Source organism: Macaca thibetana, chromosome 5 (assembly GCF_024542745.1).
Source record: "Macaca thibetana thibetana isolate TM-01 chromosome 5, ASM2454274v1, whole genome shotgun sequence".
Taxonomy (NCBI): Eukaryota; Metazoa; Chordata; class Mammalia; order Primates; family Cercopithecidae; genus Macaca; species Macaca thibetana.
The window spans coordinates 110,078,100-110,102,591 of NC_065582.1; positions in this window are offsets into that span (position 1 = coordinate 110,078,100).

Consider the following 24,492-nt stretch of genomic DNA (forward strand, 5'->3'; position numbering starts at 1 on the left):
TCTCTAGGCTTTTGTTCATGATTTATATCTCAAAGCAATGCAATGGATTGCCCGTAGGAATCTGTTTGCTGGATGGTGGTCATGTTTGACTCGGGAGTCTCAGGATCCACTTTGGCAAAAAGGACATATTCTACAGCTTTCTGAGGAGGAGTAAGATATTGTAATGGCCAAAATTTTGAGTATCATGCTGTTGTTTGTGATGTACACCTTTATTCACTCATCTGGAGAGTTCCATCTTCCTGTAGTCTTGCTATTTCAGATGAAACAGGCTTTGACAATAAAGACGAACAACAAATCCTTCAGTCCTGTTTTATTTTTGTTGGGCAGTAGTCTTTCATTGAAGAAAAGGGAAAAAATATTTCAAAAATGTTTTAAGTGCTGTATGTATTGTAAAGTATAGAAACTAACTCTGCCTTGAGGAGTCCTTAAATTTCTTCATGGTAAGGGCTATTGTATTTTTACTATGTTTACTTGAGAATTGTAGATATTTGTCAGGTGGTAGATAGAAACTCACAGAACAAAGCATCCTTCACAATAAAACATAGAAGTGGCTTACGTGCTTCATCAACCAGAGTACAGCCCATTGTTCCCAAAGGACAAGCTACCAATTGTGTTACCTGTAAGTTCTATGAAGTTTCCTTCCACACCCAAAGGAAGAGGAAAAATATGGCTCCCATATTTCACCATATTCCTCTCTTTTGATGTTTTCTTCCAGTTTCTGCCCAAGAACCTTGTAAGAATTTTTGACTACTTATTAAAATCAAGTATTTAGGAGAAGACATTGGTAGCAAAAATTGTGGCTGAGGCACATGCGAATCACTAAGTTCCATTAATTGGAGGTGAATTATAGTAATGGGATTAATGTTTGCATTAGGTATACTCTAGCCCCTTTGGAAATTACTTAGTGGGAACATCCATTTATATTTTAGAAGCAGAAGTGGAAACCAGCACACCTGAATTTTCTTGTCTGCAGAAACTTTTATATTAGTGGGATACACCAGTATACCTTACCTACAAATCCTAATCTCTTTTAAGAGTGTGGAAGAATATTTAAAGCTGTTTTCCATTTGGTCATAATTGTCTTTGGAAACACTGTTGCTTGAGGACAAAGTGTGTAGGCAACTGGCAGTGTATGCCTAGTGAATAAAAAAATTTACATCTACAATGCAGTTTGAATAAACACTCCAATGAATACATTAAGTGCAATACAATAGGAAATATTTATTTATTTTTTTCTGAGTTTTGTGACACATATCAATGTGAAGCTTATGCAATGGGTAAGATTGTTTTCCATATTTTCAGTATATGAATGTCAAACCTGGAGCCTTTTTAATTGCAAAAGTGGCCTCCTTGGCATTAAATAAACCTTGCATAGATTATGACATTCATTCCACAGCCCAAGAGCTTATTTAGAAAGAGGCGAGCTTGTGCTTTATACCTAAGTCTTAGCTTACATGTTATACACACACACTTTCCTAAGTACAAGCCAAGTTAAACATCATTTCATTGTAACCTTTAAAAATTTTTCAGCATAATGACTAGCTGTGACATGAATAAGTGTGCCAAAAAAGCCCTTCAACAAACGTATTCTCATGCTTCATTTACATTATTCCCAGAACACAAATCGTAAGATATTAAAACTGGATAAGACTGTCAAATGAGATACACTCACCTGACAGTTCTGTCACTTTAAATTGCTTAGTTGTTTATGCCCTGGTTGCAATCTCAGTCCTGTTACTTGTTAATTGCTTAGTCAATGCAATTGTATCACAACAAATTTATCAGGATTTTAAGAGAAGAACTGTCTCTCACTTGGATATGAAATTACTTTGATGGATCAAAGGTGATTATTATCATTAAGTGTGACAAGCACAAAATAAAAATTCTAGCTTTAAATTCCTCTGCAGCAAAGGTGCAATAAAATTCTATACGAAGACTTCTAATAAAGAAATGAAACATCATGTGAGCAGATGACCATCAAATATCATCAAATGAAATATTTTTTGAATAATTGAGAAGTGAAGAACACTTTAAATATTGGTTGTTAAGCTGAAACAAACACATTGTACTTATTTGCATGTAACTTATGAATGTATTCATGGGTGTGTGTGTGGTCAGATTTGGTGAGTGTTTACTGGGGCATCGGCACTGGGTTCATGACACTGAAGGTTTCCTTAGGACCTGCCAATGGAGTTTTCCTACTCTTCATTTTAAATTCAGCTTTCTCCTAATGCAAATTTGTTTTAACCACTTGTATCTACGTTTACATTATCTCTTTTCATCTAAAATCAAATTCTGAAGAATTTATACCTTTTTCAGGTAGCAGAATATAGTAGTAAAAACAGTAGATAAGTGTCTAAAACTGAACTCATTATCTCCCCAACCCTGTCTTATCCATTCCCTCCAAATCTATTCCTTTTCTTAAATATTTATGTTATTTGTAAATATTACATATTTAGATTATTGGCTCAGGTTTCAAATCTTACCATCATCTTTTACTCCTTTCCCTTATTTCATATGTGCAACTCATCACCAAATCTTTTCCATTTTCCTGTGTGCATCTGACACTCCTCTGTATTCACTATCACTTTCAGTTCAGGTCCTCACATTATTTCTTCTTCTTTATGACCTTCAAACTTCACCTCCAGCTCAGTATCCATGTTGCTACATGTTGCAACACCTAAGAAAGGCCCATAGCACTTTTAGGTTACACTGTTGCAACACCAACATTTGCTTCTAAATTATAAATCTAATCTTGTTACTCTTTGCTTAAATCTGCCAGTGGATTCCTATTAACTACAGGGTCAAATCCGAATTTGTTGACTTATAATACCTCATAGGTTCTTGTTATTGATCGAGTCCAGTCCTTCACTGCATTGTCTTATTTCCCCAATACCTTTACTTGTCCCTATATTATGAAAATATTCACCCATATATGATTCCTTGAACCAGTCATTGCATTTTATGACATAGCTTAAATTTGTTTCCTCTCTTCTCCTTGTATGACTGTTAAACCGTGGATTCCTTGGAAACCCATGATACTCGATATATCTGTATTATATTTAGTTTCCTTATCCACTGTCTTTCCAATATGCCTTAAAGATCTATCAGCATTTATACTAGCAATTGATGTTTATGAAGTGCTTGTTATGTGACTGGTATGGTTCTACATGCCTCATATACTTTCTGTAGCTAACTTATAAAGTTCGTAGTCTTTCTCTTGTAGGCATTTAGTGCTATAAATTTCCCTCTACACACTGCTTTAAATGTGTCCCAGAGATTCTGGTATGTTGTATCTTTGTTCTCATTGGTTTCAAAGAACATCTTTATTTCTGCCTTCATTTCGTTATGTACCCAGTAGTCATTCAGGAGCAGGTTGTTCAGTTTCCATGTAGTTGAGCGGTTTTGATTGAGTTTCTTAGTCCTGAGTTCTAGTTTGATTGCACTGTGGTCTGAGAGACAGTTTGTTATAATTTCTGTTCTTGTACATTTGCTGAGGAGTGCTTTACTTCCAATTACGTGGTCAATTTTGGAATAAGTGCGATGTGGTGGTGAGAAGAATGTATATTCTGTTGATTTGGGGTGGAGAGTTCTATAGATGTCTATTAGGTCTGCTTGCTGCAGAGATGAGTTCAATTCCTGGATATCCTTGTTAACTTTCTGTCTCGTTGATCTGTCTAATGTTGGCAGTGGAGTGTTGAAGTCTCCCATTATTATTGTATGGGAGTCTAAGTCTCTTTGTAAGTCTCTAAGGACTTGCTTGATGAATCTGGGTGCTCCTGTATTGGGTGCATATATATTTAGGATAGTTAGCTCTTCCTGTTGAATTGATCCTTTTACCATTATGTAATGGCCTTCTTTGTCTCTTTTGATCTTTGATGGTTTAAAGTCTGTTTTATCAGAGACTAGTATTGCAACCCCTGCTTTGTTTTCTTCTCCATTTGCTTGGTAAATCTTCCTCCATCCCTTTATTTTGAGCCTATGTATGTCTCTGCATGTGAGATGGGTCTCCTGAATACAGCAGACTGATGGGTCTTGACTCTTTATCCAGTTTGCCAGTCTGTGTCTTTTAATTGGGGCATTTAGTCCATTTACATATAAGGTTAATATTGTTATGTGTGAACTTGATCCTGCCATTATGATATTAACTGGTTATTTTGCTCGTTAGTTGATGCAGTTTCTTCCTAGCACCGATGGACTTTACATTTTGGCATGTTTTTGCAATGGCTGGTACTGGTTGTTCCTTTCCATGTTTAGTGCTTCCTTCAGGGCCTCTTGTAAGGCAGGCCTAGTGGTGACAAAATCTCTAAGCATTTGCTTATCTGTAAAGGATTTTATTTCTCCTTCACTTATGAAACTTAGTTTGGCTGGATATGAAATTCTGGGTTGAAAATTCTTTTCTTTAAGAACGTTGAATATTGGCCCCCACTCTCTTCTGGCTTGTAGAGTTTCTGCCGAGAGATCTGCTGTTAGTCTGATGGGCTTCCCTTTGTGGGTAACCCGACCTTTCTCTCTGGCTGCCCTTAAGATTTTTTCCTTCATTTCAACTTTGGTGAATCTGGCAATTATGTGTCTTGGAGTTGCTCTTCTCGAGGAGTATCTTTGTGGCGTTCTCTGTATTTCCTGGATTTGAATGTTGGCCTGCCCTACTAGATTGGGGAAGTTCTCCTGGATGATATCCTGAAGAGTGTTTTCCAACTTGGTTCCATTTTCCCCCTCACTTTCAGGCACCCCAATCAGACGTAGATTTGGTCTTTTTACATAATCCCATACTTCTTGCAGACTTTGTTCATTTCTTTTTCTTCTTTTTTCTTTTGGTTTCTCTTCTCGCTTCATTTCATTCATTGGATCCTCAATCGCTGATACTCTTTCTTCCATTTGATCGAGTCCGTTACTGAAGCTTGTGCATTTGTCACGTATTTCTCGTGTCATGGTTTTCATCTCTTTCATTTCGTTTATGACCTTCTCTGCATTAATTACTCTAGCCATCAATTCTTCCACTTTTTTTTCAAGATTTTTAGTTTCTTTGCGCTGGGTACGTAATACCTCCTTTAGCTCTGAGAAGTTTGATTGACTGAAGCCTTCTTCTCTCATCTCGTCAAAGTTGATTCCTCAAGGATCTAGAACTAGATGTACCATATGACCCAGCCAACCCATTACTGGGTCTATACCCAAAGGATTATAAATCATGCTGCTATAAAGACACATGCACACATATGTTTATTGTGGCACTATTCACAATAGCAAAGACTTGGAATCAACCCAAATGTCCATCAGTGACAGACTGGATTAAGAAAATGTGGCACATCTACACCATGGAATACTATGCAGCCATAAAAAAGGATGAGTTTGTGTCCTTTGTAGGGACATGGATGCAGCTGGAAACCATCATTCTTAGCAAACTCTCACAAGAACAGAAAACCAAACACCGCATGTTCTCACTCATAGGTGGGAACTGAACAATGAGATCACTTGGACTCGGGAAGGGGAACATCACACACCGGGGCCTATCATGGGGAGGGGGGAGGGGGGAGGAGGGAGGGATTGCATTGGGAGTTATACCTGATGTAAATGACGAGTTGATGGGTGCTGACGAGTTGATGGATGCAGCACAGCAACATGGCAGAAGTATACATATGGAACAAACCTGCACGTTATGCACAGGTACCCTAGAACTTAAAGTATAATAATAATAAAAAAATAAAATAAAAAATAAAGTTCGTAGTCTTGCTCATGATGAGAGACAAACTGGAAGCAGTGAGATTAGGATTGGAATCAAGTGGTTCTGCATCAGACCCTGGGGTCTTAACCTTGCATTATGTGTTCACCCCATTGGAAATGATTTATATAGATGCAAACATCTTCCCCTGGAATGTGAACTTGTTATATTCAGGGACTATTCTCTGTTTTTATTCCCTAAGCATAAAATGGAACTGAATGTAGAATAGACATTCAGTACATATGTGCTGAATAAACGACTAGGAATTATTCATGGGTTCACCTTCTACCTTTTGAATCATTTGAAAAACTCGTTCAACCTTTTAGAAAATAAAGTTCTTCCTTATATGCAAAACTGGAATTATAATGCCTACCAATATTTCAGAGTGCTCATGGGAAAAATAAATAAGATAATAAGGTAAAAGTGTTTGAAAACATCAAGAGTTACACAAATGAATGGAAAGGACTTATTTTTATGAGTAACAATCCAATAAATTGAACAACATGTAAAGGTCTACTATATACAACACTATTATTGGTGATCTTAGAAATATAAAATGAATATAATATAATTCTTACCCTTCAGATATTTAGAATCAGGTAGCACTTAGTAATTATAAATGATTTTTCCTTTCTAAGTACACAGCCTTAATAGAGATTGCAGATCACCTTAGCCAAATACATACAGGAAAATAATTTGATTCATTCATTCATTTATGCTTTCATTCTTTCAATGAATATTAACGCTGCCCACAGTGTGATATGCACACTGCTAGGCCCTGGAGATACAGTGGTGAGGAAGTTAGACAAAGCCCCTGCTATGTGAAGATGAAAGGTAAAGGATATATAAACTCAGACTATAGAACAAAAGAAATTATAAAGACAGAGAGTGATAGGATACATGCAACTATTTTACTTTGTCTTTTCTTTGAGGAGATGATTAATACTAAGATTTTTGGGTAAACATCACTAGACTTAATAATACAGTATCCCTTTGGTATGACTATTTATCTAACAAGATGTAGTGGAGACTGTCAATGGTCAGCCAATATCCCCTTTTTGCCTTTACCACTTTTGTGCATGCCGGCTTGATTTGAAATGGGCAAGATCTGTGTCTTTGGGCTGCTGGGACACACTTTGCCAGCTCATACTACAGCCCAGCAATAGCTGGTCATTAATGTCCACTCCAGGTAGTCTTTAATCAATAATATGGGTGTGGTGGTATAATTGTATTATTACTCAGAATAATTCTGAAGCATGTATTTTATACTATTTCCCAGGTGTAAAGCTTTAGTTGCCCACTGTGGCAGCTTCTTTCACAACATTCTTCGTACTTGCATTAAGAAACCAAGCAGACCCTAAGCAGCAGTATGATGGTAACTGCTAAATTGGTTGGCCATGCTTCCATAGATTTGGATGGTAAGGAGAAAATAAACTCAAATGACTTTAGAGAGCTTATTACTTAGGCAGATAGCGAAAGCAAGATCAAACAGGTGTTGGCTCCCAATGTCCTGGCCACATCACAGGACAACTGAGAACCAGTGCACACCACATGAACAGAGAGTCACCTTACCGTTGAGAAACCAACCATAAATTCACACCAGGGAGTTTTATGGTTTGTAGCTGTACCCAAAAGCAAAACAGGGTAGGGTAGAAAGTCCTATGCATCACCAGAAACAGACAAGCTTCATAGCAGCCTTCTACAAGGTAGGGTTCTCCTGTAAGATAGGGACACAGGTGAAAAGTGGCCACATGATGGATTTGCACAAGCTGCTTATCTCCTCATGTTCTTGAGAGGATTACAGGGTTGGATGGTGATGGAGCCTTGCTTTTTTTTGGACTGTGATACACACAAAGCCAACACAGCACCACATTACCACATTCCCCAGCAATTTATCAATATCCCCACTCCCCCATGACACCACCTCTTCCCTCTTCTGGTATTTCTGCACCACCCAAATAACCTCTTTGCACTCAGTCTTTGTCTCAGGGACTGCTTTTAGGCAGTGCGGGGGACCCAACCAAGACATTACATCTACAATTACATCTGGGAAAGCTTGGCTGGACATGGGGGCTCACTCCTGTAATCCTAGCACTTTGGGAAGCCGAGGCAGGTGGATCACTTGAGGTCAGGAGTTCGAGACCAGTCTGGCCAACATAGTGAAACCCCATATCTACTAAAAAAAACAAAATACAATAATTAGCTTGGTGTGATGGCATGCGCCTGTAGTCTCAGCTACTAAGGAGGCTGAGGTGGCAGAATTGCTTGAACCCTGGAAGCACAGTGTGTAGTGAGCCAAGATTGTGCCACCGCACTCTAGCCTGGGTGACAACGACTCTGTCTCAAAACAAAACAAAACGAAACAAAACAAAATGAAACAAAACAAAAAAACAGAGAAAAGAAAGCTGACTTTGTGGAACTGTTAGAATGACTTTGTTATCACAGAATTTGCAAGATTCGCCTTGATATCAGCTACAGAGTGTGCATGTGTTTTGAAAAGGAAAAACAACAAACAACAACAAATCTATTCCATAAGATATCCGTTTTGTGAAAGATGGAATCCCTTTTTCTGTTTGTAAAGAAGAAAATGACTTTTGAATGAAAAATTTCGATATCAGGGTTTAAATATGAATGATTTGGGAAGGCAGTATTACTTTAAGAAAAAATAAAGCAGATGTGTGCAGGTATAAGTGTAGACATTTATGGCATAAACATTTACGAAAAGATTGTGCATGCAAAGATGGAGTAGGGCTCTTGAAAATCTGTGACATGAACAGATCCCTTCCTAGGCAGAAGACATGTATTTTTTTTTCAGCATTGTCAATACCTGCTGTGCACAGGTGGTTTGGGCAGTTGGGGGCTCTTGCACATAAATATTGTTATTCAGATTCAAATTTAAGCATACAGACTTCACATCTCCCGAGGGTCTCAGTATCTGAACCTACCTAGTTCTGACTTCAGGGGCTCTACTCTTTGCATTTTGCTATACTTTTTTCTAATACCTATTAATACCTGGAACAATAATAACAGTAATATTAGCTAATTTTTATTGCATATTTGCTTTGTGCTAGACACAATTCCAAGTGTTTTATGTATATTAACTCATATTCTCATACCAACTTATGACATAGATCTTAATTCTATCACCATTTTTTATTTTAGGAAACTTGAGCATAGTAAGGCTAAGTTACCTTCCCAAAGTCAAAGATCTAATACATGATAAAGACACTATTTAAATTCATGCAGTTCAATGGGGTATTTGATTTTTAAACTCTACTCTTATATTTTACCAGATTCTTTCAAATGATGTTATTAAAAGTACAGTTCAAAAACTAAATTTGATAGTTGTACAAATTCTTTCTCTAGGGTGCCTGTGAAAATGCTTTAAATTTTAAATCCACATGTAAAATTTAAAAGACAAGATTATTTAAAACAGCTTTACTTATAATGTTATAGTCTGCATGCAGAAATCTTATTGGAGAATTGACCTCAAAGAGTAGTATCTGACAATGCTGATAAGACAAAGTGATGTTAAAAACAATGAAAACCAATGTTAAGATGCACCATTTCTCTTGAGATAAAAAAAGAAATTAATAAAACACAACCGTTTCTAAAATCAAAAACATGTTTATTTTTCCCACTTTGCTATTAACTCAGTGCTTAAAAAATAATCCATTCTTAATATCTGTTAGAGTTCAAAGATGTTAATTATAAAATTGTTAGTTAAAATCAATGATTTAAAAATATTAGTTAAAACCAAATTGTTGTCTGGCTTTGCTCTAATTAAGATTATTTAGAGCTTTGCTAATTTAAATAGGTAGACCTCTCAATATAAAAGTAGATTTCTACACATAAATGGCAATAACATCAAAATCAGATGATGACTGTTATTCAGCGTGGGTGGGATTGGAGGAGGAAGGGAATCTACAGCTATTAAATGATGATAATATATAGATAATAAAGAGAAAAAAGGCACTTAGAAGGCATCAGTTTGCTTGAACTTGATAACATGATTAACTCAAAAACATTCTCCTTGAGAATGTAGAAAGGAGATTGTAGCTGAGCCCCTTGGTGCCAGCGTGTAAGATTTAGGGCTGAACATTAGCTTAACCAATTTTCTTGGATCCATTTTACCACCTGTGATCCTTTGGAGCCATATTCCCCAGTAAGAACATATAGAAGAGTTGGGACATATTGAAACAACTATTTTAGTATCACTTAATTTATCAGAAAAATAGACTAATGTTAGAAGGGAGAAGCATATGGGCTGAATTCAGCTCATGGTGAAAGAGAAACAGCAGGGATAGACCTAGAAAAAGATCATGGAAATTCTGACTTCTGGTTACTAGTACTAATTACCAGAGTTAACGTTACTTAATAGGCATAGGCATACAATAAATGATCAGTTTGACATTCCTCTTCTGATTCAATAATAATTGTTCACCATTTCTGCCCATGAGCAAACAGCCGCTTATTGATTCCTTTTTAAAATAGAGACGGGGGGGGGGGGGGGGGGGGGCGGAGCAAGATGGCCGAATAGGAACAGCTCCAGTCTCCAACTCCCAGCGCGAGCGACACAGAAGACCGGTGATTTCTGCATTTTCAACTGAGGTACTGGGTTCATCTCACTGGGGAGTGCCGGATGATCGGTGCTGGTCGGCTGCTGCAGCCTGACCAGCGAGAGCTGAAGCAGGGCGAGGCATTGCCTCACCTGGGAAGTGCAAAGGGGAAGGGAATCCCTTTTCCTAGCCAGGAGAACTGAGACACACAACACCTGGAAAATTGGGTAATTCCCACCCCAATACTGCGCTTTAAGCAAACAGGCACACCAGGAGATCATATCCCACACCTGGCCGGGAGGGTCCCACACCCACGGAGCCTCCCTCATTGCTAGCACAGCAGTCTGTGATCTACTGGCAAGGCAGCAGCGAGGCTGGGGGAGGGGCGCCCACCATTGCTGAGGCTTAAGTAGGTAAACAAAGCTGCTGGGAAGCTCGAACTGGGTGGAGCTCACAGCAGCTCAAGGAAACCTGCCTGTCTCTGTAGACTCCACCTCTGGGGACAGGGCACAGTAAACAATAACAAATGCAGCAGAAATCTCTGCAGACCCAACGACTCTGTCTGACAGCTTTGAAGAGAGCAGTGGATCTCCCAACACGGAGGTTGAGATCTGAGAAGGGACAGACTCCCTGCTCAAGTGGGTCCCTGACCCCTGAGTAGCCTAACTAGGAGACATCCCCCACTAGGGGCAGTCTGACACCCCACACCTCACAGGGTGGAGTACACCCCTGAGAGGAAGCTTCCAAAGCAAGAATCAGACAGGTACACTCGCTGTTCAGAAATATTCTATGTTCTGCAGCCTCTGCTGCTGATACCCAGGCAAACAGGGTCTGGAGTGGACCTCAAGCAATCTCCAACAGACCTACAGCTGAGGGTCCTGACTGTTAGAAGGAAAACTATCAAACAGGAAGGACACCTACACCAAAACCCCATCAGTACATCACCATCATCAAAGACCAGAGGCAGATAAAAGCACAAAGATGGGGAAAAAGCAGGGCAGAAAAGCTGGAAATTCAAAAAATAAGAGCGCATCTCCCCCGGCAAAGGAGCGCAGCTCATCGCCAGCAACGGATCAAAGCTGGACGGAGAATGACTTTGACGAGATGAGAGAAGAAGGCTTCAGTCCATCAAATTTCTCAGAGCTAAAGGAGGAATTACGTACCCAGTGCAAAGAAACTAAAAATCTTGAAAAAAAAGTGGAAGAATTGATGGCTAGAGTAATTAATGCAGAGAAGGTCATAAACGAAATGAAAGAGATGAAAACCATGACACGGGAAATACGTGACAAATGCACAAGCTTCAGTAACCGACTCGATCAAATGGAAGAAAGAGTATCAGCGATTGAGGATCCAATGAATGAAATGAAGCGAGAAGAGAAACCAAAAGAAAAAAGAAGAAAAAGAAATGAACAAAGCCTGCAAGAAGTATGGGATTATGTAAAAAGACCAAATCTACGTCTGATTGGGGTGCCTGAAAGTGAGGGGGAAAATGGAACCAAGTTGGAAAACACTCTTCAGGATATCATCCAGGAGAACTTCCCCAATCTAGTAGGGCAGGCCAACATTCAAATCCAGGAAATACAGAGAACGCCACAAAGATACTCCTCGAGAAGAGCAACTCCAAGACACATAATTGCCAGATTCACCAAAGTTGAAATGAAGGAAAAAATCTTAAGGGCAGCCAGAGAGAAAGGTCGGGTTACCCACAAAGGGAAGCCCATCAGACTAACAGCAGATCTCTCGGCAGAAACTCTACAAGCCGAAAGAGAGTGGGGGCCAATATTCAACATTCTTAAAGAAAAGAATTTTAAACCCAGAATTTCATATCCAGCCAAACTAAGTTTCATAAGTGAAGGAGAAATAAAATCCTTTACAGATAAGCAAATGCTTAGAGATTTTGTCACCACTAGGCCTGCCTTACAAAAGGCCCTGAAGGAAGCACTAAACATGGAAAGGAACAACCGGTACCAGCCATTGCAAAAACATGCCAAAATGTAAAGACCATTTAGGCTAGGAAGAAACTGCATCAACTAACGAGCAAAATAACCAGTTAATATCATAATGGCAGGATCAAGTTCACACATAACAATCTTAACCTTAAATGTAAATGGACTAAATGCTCCAATTAAAAGACACAGACTGGCAAACTGGATAAAGAGTCAAGACCCATCAGTCTGCTGTATTCAGGAGACCCATCTCACACGCAGAGACATACATAGGCTCAAAATAAAGGGATGGAGGAAGATTTACCAAGCAAATGGAGAAGAAAACAAAGCAGGGGTTGCAATACTAGTCTCTGATAAAACAGACTTTAAACCATCAAAGATCAAAAGAGACAAAGAAGGCCATTACATAATGGTAAAGGGATCAATTCAACAGGAAGAGCTAACTATCCTAAATATATATGCACCCAATACAGGAGCACCCAGATTCATCAAGCAAGTCCTTAGAGACTTACAAAGAGACTTAGACTCCCATACAATAATAATGGGAGACTTCAACACTCCACTGTCAACATTAGACAGATCAACGAGACAGAAAGTTAACAAGGATATCCAGGAATTGAACTCATCTCTGCAGCAAGCAGACCTAATAGACATCTATAGAACTCTCCACCCCAAATCAACAGAATATACATTCTTCTCAGCACCACATTGTACTTACTCCAAAATTGACCACGTAATTGGAAGTAAAGCACTCCTCAGCAAATGTACAAGAACAGAAATTATAACAAACTGTCTCTCAGACCACAGTGCAATCAAACTAGAACTCAGGACTAAGAAACGCAATCAAAACCACTCAACTACATGGAAACTGAACAACCTGCTCCTGAATGACTACTGGGTACATAACAAAATGAAGGCAGAAATAAAGATGTTCTTTGAAACCAATGAGAACAAAGATACAACATACCAGAATTTCTGGGACACATTTAAAGCAGTGTGTAGAGGGAAATTTATAGCACTAAATGCCCACAAGAGAAAGCAGGAAAGATCTAAAATTGACACTCTAACATCGCAATTAAAAGAACTAGAGAAGCAAGAGCAAACACATTCGAAAGCTAGCAGAAGGCAAGAAATAACTAAGATCAGAGCAGAACTGAAGGAGATAGAGACACAAAAAACCCTCCAAAAAATCAATGAATCCAGGAGTTGGTTTTCTGAAAAGATCAACAAAATTGACAGACCACTAGCAAGACTAATAAAGAAGAAAAGAGAGAAGAATCAAATCGACGCAATTAAAAATGATAAAGGGGATATCACCACCGACCCCACAGAAATACAAACTACCATCAGAGAATACTATAAATACCTCTACGCAAATAAACTGGAAAATCTAGAAGAAATGGATAATTTCCTGGACACTAACACTCTTCCAAGACTAAACCAGGAAGAAGTTGAATCCCCGAATAGACCAATAACAGGCTCTGAAATTGAGGCAATAATTAATAGCCTACCAACCAAAAAAAGTCCAGGACCAGATGGATTCACAGCTGAATTCTACCAGAGGTACAAGGAGGAGCTGGTACCATTCCTTCTGAAACTATTCCAATCAATAGAAAAAGAGGGAATCCTCCCTAACTCATTTTATGAGGCCAATATCATCCTGATACCAAAGCCTGGCAGAGACACAACAAAAAAAGAGAATTTTAGACCAATATCCCTGATGAACATCGATGCAAAAATCCTCAATAAAATACTGGCAAACCGGATTCAGCGGCTCATCAAAAAGCTTATCCACCATGATCAAGTGGGCTTCATCCCTGGGATGCAAGGCTGGTTCAACATTCGCAAATCAATAAACATAATCCAGCATATAAACAGAACCAAAGACAAGAACCACATGATTATCTCAATAGATGCAGAAAAGGCTTTTGACAAAATTCAACAGCGCTTCATGCTAAAAACGCTCAATAAATTCGGTATTGATGGAACGTACCTCAAAATAATAAGAGCTATTTATGATAAACCCACAGCCAATATCATACTGAATGGGCAAAAACTGGAAGCATTCCCTTTGAAAAGTGGCACAAGACAGGGATGCCCTCTCTCACCACTCCTATTCAACATATTGTTGGAAGTTCTGGCTAGGGCAATTAGGCAAGAGAAAGAAATCAAGGGTATTCAGTTAGGAAAAGAAGAAGTCAAATTGTCCCTGTTTGCAGATGACATGATTGTATATTTAGAAAACCCCATTGTCTCAGCCCAAAATCTCCTTAAGCTGATAAGCAACTTCAGCAAAGTCTCAGGATACAAAATTAATGTGCAAAAATCACAAGCATTCTTATACACCAGTAACAGACAAACAGAGAGCCAAATCATGAATGAACTTCCATTCACAATTGCTTCAAAGAGAATCAAATACCTAGGAATCCAACTTACAAGGGATGTAAAGGACCTCTTCAAGGAGAACTACAAACCACTGCTCAGTGAAATCAAAGAGGACACAAACAAATGGAAGAACATACCATGCTCATGGATAGGAAGAATCAATATCGTGAAAATGGCCATACTGCCGAAGGTAATTTATAGATTCAATGCCATCCCCATCAAGCTACCAATGAGTTTCTTCACAGAATTGGAAAAAACTGCTTTAAAGTTCATATGGAACCAAAAAAGAGCCCGCATCTCCAAGACAATCCTAAGTCAAAAGAACAAAGCTGGAGGCATCACGCTACCTGACTTCAAACTGTACTACAAGGCTACAGTAACCAAAACAGCATGGTACTGGTACCAAAACAGAGATATAGACCAATGGAACAGAACAGAGTCCTCAGAAATAATACCACACATCTACAGCCATCTGATCTTTGACAAACCCGAGAGCAACAAGAAATGGGGAAAGGATTCCCTATTTAATAAATGGTGCTGGGAAAATTGGCTAGCCATAAGTAGAAAGCTGAAACTGGATCCTTTCCTTACTCCTTATACGAAAATTAATTCAAGATGGATTAGAGACTTAAATGTTAGACCTAATACCATAAAAATCCTAGAGGAAAACCTAGGTAATACCATTCAGGACATAGGCATGGGCAAAGACTTCATGTCTAAAACACCAAAAGCAACGGCAGCAAAAGCCAAAATTGACAAATGGGATCTCATTAAACTAAAGAGCTTCTGCACAGCAAAAGAAACTACCATCAGAGTGAACAGGCAACCTACAGAATGGGAGAAAATTTTTGCAATCTACTCATCTGACAAAGGGCTAATATCCAGAACCTACAAAGAACTCAAACAAATTTACAAGAAAAAAACAAACAACCCCATAAAAAGTGGGCAAAGGATATGAACAGACATTTCTCAAAAGAAGACATTCATACAGCCAACAGACACATGAAAAAATGCTCATCATCACTGGCCATCAGAGAAATGCAAATCAAAACCACAATGAGATACCATCTCACACCAGTTAGAATGGCGATCATTAAAAAGTCAGGAAACAACAGGTGCTGGAGAGGATGTGGAGAAATAGGAACACTTTTACCCTGTTGGTGGGATTGTAAACTAGTTCAACCATTATGGAAAACAGTATGGCCATTCCTCAAGGATCTAGAACTAGATGTACCATATGACCCAGCCATCCCATTACTGGGTATATACCCAAAGGATTATAAATTATGCTGCTATAAAGACACATGCACACGTATGTTTATTGCAGCACTATTCACAATAGCAAAGACTTGGAATCAACCCAAATGTCCATCAGTGACAGATTGGATTAAGAAAATGTGGCACATCTACACCGTGGAATACTATGCAGCCATCAAAAAGGATGAGTTTGTGTCCTTTGTAGGGACACGGATGCAGCTGGAAACCATCATTCTTAGCAAACTATCACAAGAACAGAAAACCAAACACCGCATGTTCTCACTCATAGGTGGGAACTGAACAATGAGATCACTTGGACTCAGGAAGGGGAACATCACACCCCGGGCCTATCATGGGGAGGGGGGAGGGGGGAGGGATTGCATTGGGAGTTATACCTGATGTAAATGACGAGTTGATGGGTGCAGCACACCAACATGGCACAAGTATACATATGTAACAAACCTGCATGTTATGCACATGTACCCTACAACTTAAAGTATAATAATAATAAATAAATTTAAAAAAAAAAAAAAAAAAAATAAAATAGAGACAGAGTTTTGCACCAACATTTTCTTAGTAGTAAGCAATAAATATAAACTTCAGCTAATTTTAGCAGGATAGAAACGTATTAAAGGTCTATTAGGGAGCTCTCAGTAGAGTTGGCAGGAATGGAGAATCAGATTAAGTGCTTAAAGCAGGATTTACACCCAAGGCACACTTCAGTACTGCTCTGATGATAAAACTGTTGCTGCCTTCATTTGTACGAGGTGCCATAGTTTGCACTCTGCCGACATTTCAACTTTATCACAACTGCTAATGCTGTCAAGAAAGATACCATGCCTCTTGCACCATTAGCTTCTGAATAAAAGTCTGACTTCGGTGCATGTAATTGGCAGAGCCTAGGTCCATTGTTTACACACTAGCTTCGAGGGACCCTGGAAAGTGAACATCTTATCTTTTCTCACTTCTGGGTTGGGAATCCATTTCTGCTGCTATGAAGACTCATGAATTGTGGAATTGCCCCATATGGGAAGGATGCCAAGATCTAAGTGGCCGAAAAGAATGATTGTCTAGTCCATGACATCTTTATGTAAAGCTCTTCTGAAGAGCCTCTGGCTTCTGGTCTTGTCAGAAAAATCAAGTTAAGTAGTCTCTGAAAATGCTCCAAGGATTCTTACTAACTCTGTTGCTCAAATAATAGATCTCTCAGAGATCTTGACATGATCTTGAATTAAAATTCCTAAACTCATTCATATCTAAGTGGATATCAATAACTTTATCAGTTTTTATAAAGAAATTAGATGGCACTTTTTTCTTTCCCAGGCTAGAGTGCCATGGCGTGAACTCAGCTCACTGTAACCCCCACCTCCCAGGTTCAAATGATTCTCCTGCCTCAGCCTCCCGAGTAGCTGGGACTACAGGTGTGTGCCACCATGCTCAGCTAATTTTTGTATTTTTAGTAGAGACGAGATCTCACTATGACGGCCAGGTGGGTCTTGAACTCCTGACCTCATGATCCGCCAGCCTCAGCCTCCCAAAGTGCTGGGATTACAGGTGTGAGACACCACACCCGGCCTCTTAGTATATTTTACCTACAGTCCTAAACTGTAAAACTTCCTTTAAAGCTTGTATTTCTAAAATGTTCTCAAAGCAATAAGAATATGAGTAAATATTATATTGAACAGTACTTTGAACTTTCTGTATATATGGAGCACACGTGATAGGGCAGAAAATTTTTGTGTCATGAAATTCAATTTTTCGTCAGATATAATGTGTGAGATAACACAAACACAGTCCTAAAATTTGTTTTCCAGCTGCAAGCAATAATTATTTTCTTAAGTGATGTATATTTTCATAACATTAACATAGGGAAATGCCCATTCAATAAAATTTGTCCAAAGTGGTAGTTGGATTAACACCATTAATGCTTCTGTAATACGCTCTGTGCGCTTTCAATTTTTAAAGAACATTCATGTATGTAAATGAAGATGGGGGAAGAATATAGAGTTTGAAACCACATAAACATGTTTACCAGCTCTGGATCTGCTATTTAACAACTTTCTTACTTAATTTATTTGACCTCTCTGAGTTTATATCCTTGTCTGTAAAAATGAGAGTGATAGGCTGGGCGCGGTGGCTCAAGCCTGTAATCCCAGCACTTTGGGAGGCCGAGATGGGTGGATCACGAGGTCAGGAGATCGAGACCATCCTGGCTAACACGGTGAAACCCCGTCTCTACTAAAAAATACAAAAAGCTAGCCGGGCGAGGTGGCGGGCGCCTGTAGTCCCAGCTACTCGGGAGGCTGAGGCAGGAGAATGGCCTAAACCTGGGAGGCGGAGCTTGCAGTGAGCTGAGATCTGGCCACTGCACTCCAGCCTGGGCGACTGAGCGAGACTCCGTCTCAAAAAAAAAAAAAAAAAAAAAAAAAAAAAAAAGTGATAATATCTTTCATGAAGGACTGTAGTAGGAATTACCTGAGAAAATGCAAAAGCACACTGCATAGCCATGGGCATTTTGTGGTCTCAATAATAGTGGTGGTTATTTTCAGTTTTAGATTAGGGTACTGTAATGGAAACAAGAGGCAAGAAGTAAAGGAAAATACTTTTAAGATACTTATTGCATAGACTCTCTGCTTTCTAAAAGAAATGGAGGAGCATTGCTTGGAGTCTCCACGTTCTGGAACCTACAAGGATAACTTGGGCCTTTTCTATAAGATACCAGCATGTACACGTCAGAGTTACCATCAAGAAATAAAGCTAACATACATACATACACACATTAGATAGCCGGGCTGAGGCAGGTAACCATGGGGCAGAAATGGTCAGATTGAAAGAGTCTAATGGTCATAACTACTGAGTTATTATCTAAAATCAAGTAGTCAGGCCAGTGGAACTTCTGGTGGATTTTTGTGTGGCGCTGACATGGCATATACAGTGTCTTAATCCTCAACTGAGAAATGTGATCAACAGAGAAGCTCATCAGCCACTTTAGAAAATAGCACCACCTAATAACTTCACAAAAGGCAGCAGGTGCTAAGACGGGAAGGACTTGGAAACTTGTGTGTGTATGTATGCGTGTGTGTGTGTGTGTGAGAGAGAGAGAGAGAGAGAGAGAGAGAGAAAAGAGAGAAATAGCAGTGAGTTAGAGACATTGAATTTCATATTAAGAAACTTGGCTTAAAAATCTCTTCCCCACTTACTAGTTGTGTAATCTTGGGAATAGTATTTTACTTCTTCCACTATTATTATTATTGAAATAAAGATTAAAGTAGTACTTTTCAAGATAACTACAATGAAAGTTAACTGTATTTAGGCACAGGAAATAATCTAGAACAGTCCCGGTAATTATTTGGTGTCTAATAAATATTCAGTCTTTAAAAATTACATTATTATATATGTCATTATTTATCTATTTTGATTGGTCAGTGCCTATGCTGAACAGGTATCTAAATAGTTTGAATATTATCTAATTATTGAAATAAATTTTATCTTTTTACTAAATGCTAAATTCTAATAGCTAAAGCATTCTGAAAGTCAATAAATATTTTCTCAAACAAACTAAATGCTTTTCTCCCAAAGGACTGTGTTTCTCTTTTTCCCTCTTTTCACAGCTCATTTATCCTGATACCTTGACATCGTTATTACATTTGAGCTCTTTCTGAAAGCCCAGCAGGCATTTCCACAAAAGTTCTCTCTGTATGCACTGTTTCCCCTCCTGATCTCCTCTGTGAAATGCAGTTGAATTATTTATGTGTGCCATGCTTATTATTTATGTGCTCCACAGAGTGGAGAGCAAGAGGGAGTACTAACATTTATTCCCCAAGTGGGAGGAGTCAGTAGGAACAAAAAATGTTAGGCCAAATAAATCACTTAGTAGAACGAAAACAATGGAATCTTCCACCAAATGCCATTAGCTCAGGACTAAGACATCTAAACCATTTGACCCACTCAGGAAGAAGACATCTAAACCATTTGGCCCACTCAAATGAAGGACACGAATGTCCTTTCCCGTGGCACCAAGGAATCATGGGTTAAATAAAATTAGGTGTAAGATACTGAGTAAAGTTGAAGTCCCGAACTTACTTTGATTATTTGCATGGGTGAGCCTGACAAAGACTCAACTCCTAATGACAGAGCCCATTAATAGGGATTGTTTGGTTTTGGAGGCAAGAGATGGAAAGCTGATAAAGTCGGAGAAATTAAGAAAACCACGCTACTAAGTGATTTTGTTCATCCATGGTGGAGCTTTTAGAAACAAAGAAAAGGGAAATAGAACTCTTCTTCTGAGAAGGATGGTAACTTCTTTCTTTCCTTTCTCTACCACAGGTATTTATACTGTAGTTATTTTTTAAAACATGTGACGATTCTGTGTAATGCAAAAATTCACAATATATCACAGCCAATGACCCAAGCAAACAAAAGAGGAAAGTTTTTAGCTCCTACATGTTTCCTGTGAGATTTTGAAATACAACTTCAGAGTATTAATTACAGTCAAGTTAGATGAAACCAAAGGGCTAACCATTGTGTTGATTCAATTTCATAAGGGACTGAGGTTTTCGTGAGATTTCAATTCATTTTCTTTCTTCTGCAGGTTAAGTTACTGTAAGTAGAGAGTGGATTCTGATAACATATGTCTATGTTTTTTTCATTGAATGAGTTTTGCAAAGTTGCCTCAGAGAATTTCCAAATTGAAAAGAAGAGATGTGTATTGGTAGTTTTTATAGACAGAGTGCACCCAAATACAGAAACTATATCTAGATCAACACAAATCTCTCACTACCCATGGGAAATAATTCAAAAGTGTATGCTAGACCAATAGTGGGTCAGGAACATTATCTTCATAAGAAAGATAGCACATTATACTTACTTCCCATTTTCACTATTAATTCTTTGTTACCTTAGGCAAGTCATCTGGGAGAAGGGATTTAATAATAAGAAAATATGTGTGTCCTTCCTTTCCTAAGTTGGCCAAGGGCACATTTCACTGCTTGAGTTGCTCTACTCACTAAGAAATAATTCAAGCTCTGTGCTTCCGTACAATTTATGTTTTACTTGGAACCAGAATGTGAAAGGATCTATTTGCTATGCTCACTTTAATTTTGCTTAATATTGGAAGGCCTAAATTTATGCAATTATAATTTTAAGCCCATACATTTATAGATAAAATTAATTTCTTAAAATATATTCCATCATATAACATATTTTATAATGCATAATGATGGAATCCATTATTCCTTATCCTAAACAGCATCTTCCTTTCTATTCTTTGCATGATTTGGAATACCCAACAATTAATTACAAAATATTTGTTGAACATTTTTATGGAGAGAGTATCCAAACTTTCTTTGGCTTCTGAAAGCCAAGAACAACCTTAATCTTAGTTTGTTCTGGCCACTATAACAAAATATCTTTGACTAGATAATTTATAAACAACAGAAATTTATTGCTTGCAGTTCTAGAGGCTTGTAAGTCCAAGATTAAGTTGCCAGGAAATTCAGTGTTTATTGAAGGCTTGTTTTCCTGCTCCAAAGATTGCACGTACTTGCTGTGTCCTTACATGGCAGAAAGGCAAAAAAGGGATAGATTTTTCTCATGCCCTCCTATAAGGTCTCTAATTTCATTCATGAAGGTAGAGTTCTCATGACCTCATCATCTCCTAAAAGCCCTACCTTTAAATATTATTGCACTGTGGATTAAGCTTCAACATGATTTTTTAAGGGACATAAACATTTAAACCATAGCAACACTCCTCACAATCTTATGACTACTCATTACTTTCTCTATACTCCCTCCATGGACAATCTCATCCTGTCCAGAGTCTCAATTACCAACAAATTCTTGTGATTCTCAAATTTATATTTCAAGTTCATTCTTCTGAGTTCTAGATCTTTAAGACATTTATAATTGAAAGTTCAGAACTAAATGAATTTATCTAATTTGGCCATCTATCCTCTCCCAACCCCCATACACTTGCTCTTTGGTCTGTCGGCCCCAGATTAATTGATCAGAACATTATCAGATTTGCTTTCCAAACAAACATATGGGCTTTTCCTTGTTCTTCTATCCCTATGTCCAGTTACACCCTTTCCTGAAGTCTACTTTTCAAGTCATTTTCATCAATTTTCTCTTTTCTCCTTTCCTGCTGCCCTTGTTCTCTTAAACCATCACCTAGTGCAGTGATTTCCAAGAAGGACCACATACACACACTTGAGGGTGGTCCATGGAAGCCAAGGAAGAACATTTTAGAATTTTTGTTTACTTATTACATAGAAATAAACAATTCCTTTACATTTTACTTGTTTTTTTGAATTTCTACGTGGCTTTTATGGCATATACTTTAGAAGAGTATATCAAAACATATTACAAAATATGCATGTATGAGAATGCATGCTCAATTTTTAATGATAAAAGTTCATCATCAAAAATGTTTGGAGACAACTGAGCATTGTTGGAATCTTCTATTAGGTGATTTGTCTCTGTATTTACATTCCCCAACCTATTAATTATATACTGTTAAAAATATTTTTAACACACTTATTAAAAATATTGCTGGTATGAATATTGAATAGAACCTTTTTCTTGCCAAAGTAAACTGTGTGCTTCATTATCAACTCTAAATGTACTTTTCCCATTTTCTCTCTCACCATTTTCCCTATCGTATATACTTTGTATTGTGCCAGGTGAATGTTAGCATTCTGCCAGATGTTCTCTCGTTCATGATCGGCCGTCTTTTTGTGTGGGCTGAGCCTTTTCTTTTTCGCCTAGCAAACTACTGCTCTTTAAGACCGTGGTCAAAATTACTTCCTCCTGAAGACTTCTCTGACTCTGGAAACAGAATTAGTCACATTCTTGTGTAAAAGAAATAAATTTCTGGACAGTGCTATGATAGCACGAATTGGGTTTTATTTTAGGTGTCTCTTCACGATTTGTCTCTTCCTGTAGACTATATCTTTAGATTGCATATTATTCATCCTTATACCATCCACCACTCCTAGTTCATTGATTGCCATGCAAGACAACTAATGAATTATCTTGCAGAAAATACACTAATTTAGTGAAAAAATAACAAGAGCTACAGTATCAGAGTATTACTAGAAATTTCACATTATTTTGATATATTTGCTAAGAATTAGAAAACCAGACTGATGTCAAGATCAGTAATTCAGTTGTGCTGTATTAAAACAAAAACACTTTCTTAGTATATTTGTCTGGGAAAGCCTAATTTTTCAATTTAATCAGTGTTTACAGCATATATTTTAGTTCTTGATGAGTGGAATCTACAGAGACATCTACTTATACAGGATAAAATATGTGTAATATTTGAGCAAGATTTAATACTATTTCCTATTGCATCAAGACTCAGTGAGAAGAAACGAGTGGATCACTTTTACAGGTACACTGAACTGACAATAAAGGAGTTTCCATCACTGTAGCACATTTCCCAAATATCCATGAGTTCTTACACTACTTGGTCTTTTCTATCCAGCCAAAGGAGGTTCTGCTCTTCAGTGGATCCCAACAAGTGTCATTGGACAGATATGTGTTCCCTTAGGATGTCCCAGGCACTCAGTCTTATAAGGTCACTTCAGTGTAGATGAGAGTCACCAACATATCCAAGCACATCAAGCACGGCCAAGTGTGCATAAAACTTGTCTTTTATTTTAAAACATCGGGTTAAACGGTTAAACGTTATTCATTCATTTAACATTTCAATGTTAGCAGCAATGTTTCAACTACTCTCAACAAGTTGCTTCAGCAAGATTGGCATTCATAGTTTACAGACTCAAATACTGTGGAGGATGGTCTGAAGACCAGAGAAAATCTGACCACAGAGTATTATTTCCTTGGAATACACTAAGCCCTAGGTGGGGAATATCTGAAAAATAATAATTAGCTAAGAAACTCAGTCATCCTGGTTGGCCTCCTATAGGTACATTTTTGTTGAAAAGTGAGGGAGGAAGGTATTAGTTTATACTTTAAATGTCTCAATCTCTATTATACCAGTATATAATTTTTATCTATTATATATAATAGTTCTGTGTAATTTTATTACATGTGTAGATTGCACGTGTACGTTCCTGTAACCACTACCACAATCAAGATACAGAACTATTTCACTATTCTACTACTCTGAAGATCTCCCTCATGCTACTTTATAATCAATCACATTCATCCTACCTGCCTCACCATGATCACTAACCTCTAATCTGTTCTCCATCTCTATAATTTTTTTTTTATTTTAGGAGTGTTATATAAATGAAATAATTAGTATGTAATTTTTAAGATTGACTTTTTCACACAGCATAATGCCCTTGTATTGATAGTTCATTTCTTTTTATTGGAACAGTATTCCATGATATATGTGTATAATAGTTTATTTAGTCATTCACCTATTTTAGTATATTTTGGTTGTTTCTAGTTTGGGGCTATTTCCTATGGACTTTAAAATACATTACAGCTATTTTATAATCTTTATCTTTTAAGCCAACATCTGAGACTTTGTAAGATTTTGTAAGTTTATTTCTATTGACTAGATTTTTAAAAATCTTATTTATGGTCTGTGTTCTATTTTCATGGCCTAACTGTTATCCCCCTCTTTTTTTCCTTTTTCTTTCTTATTTTTCTT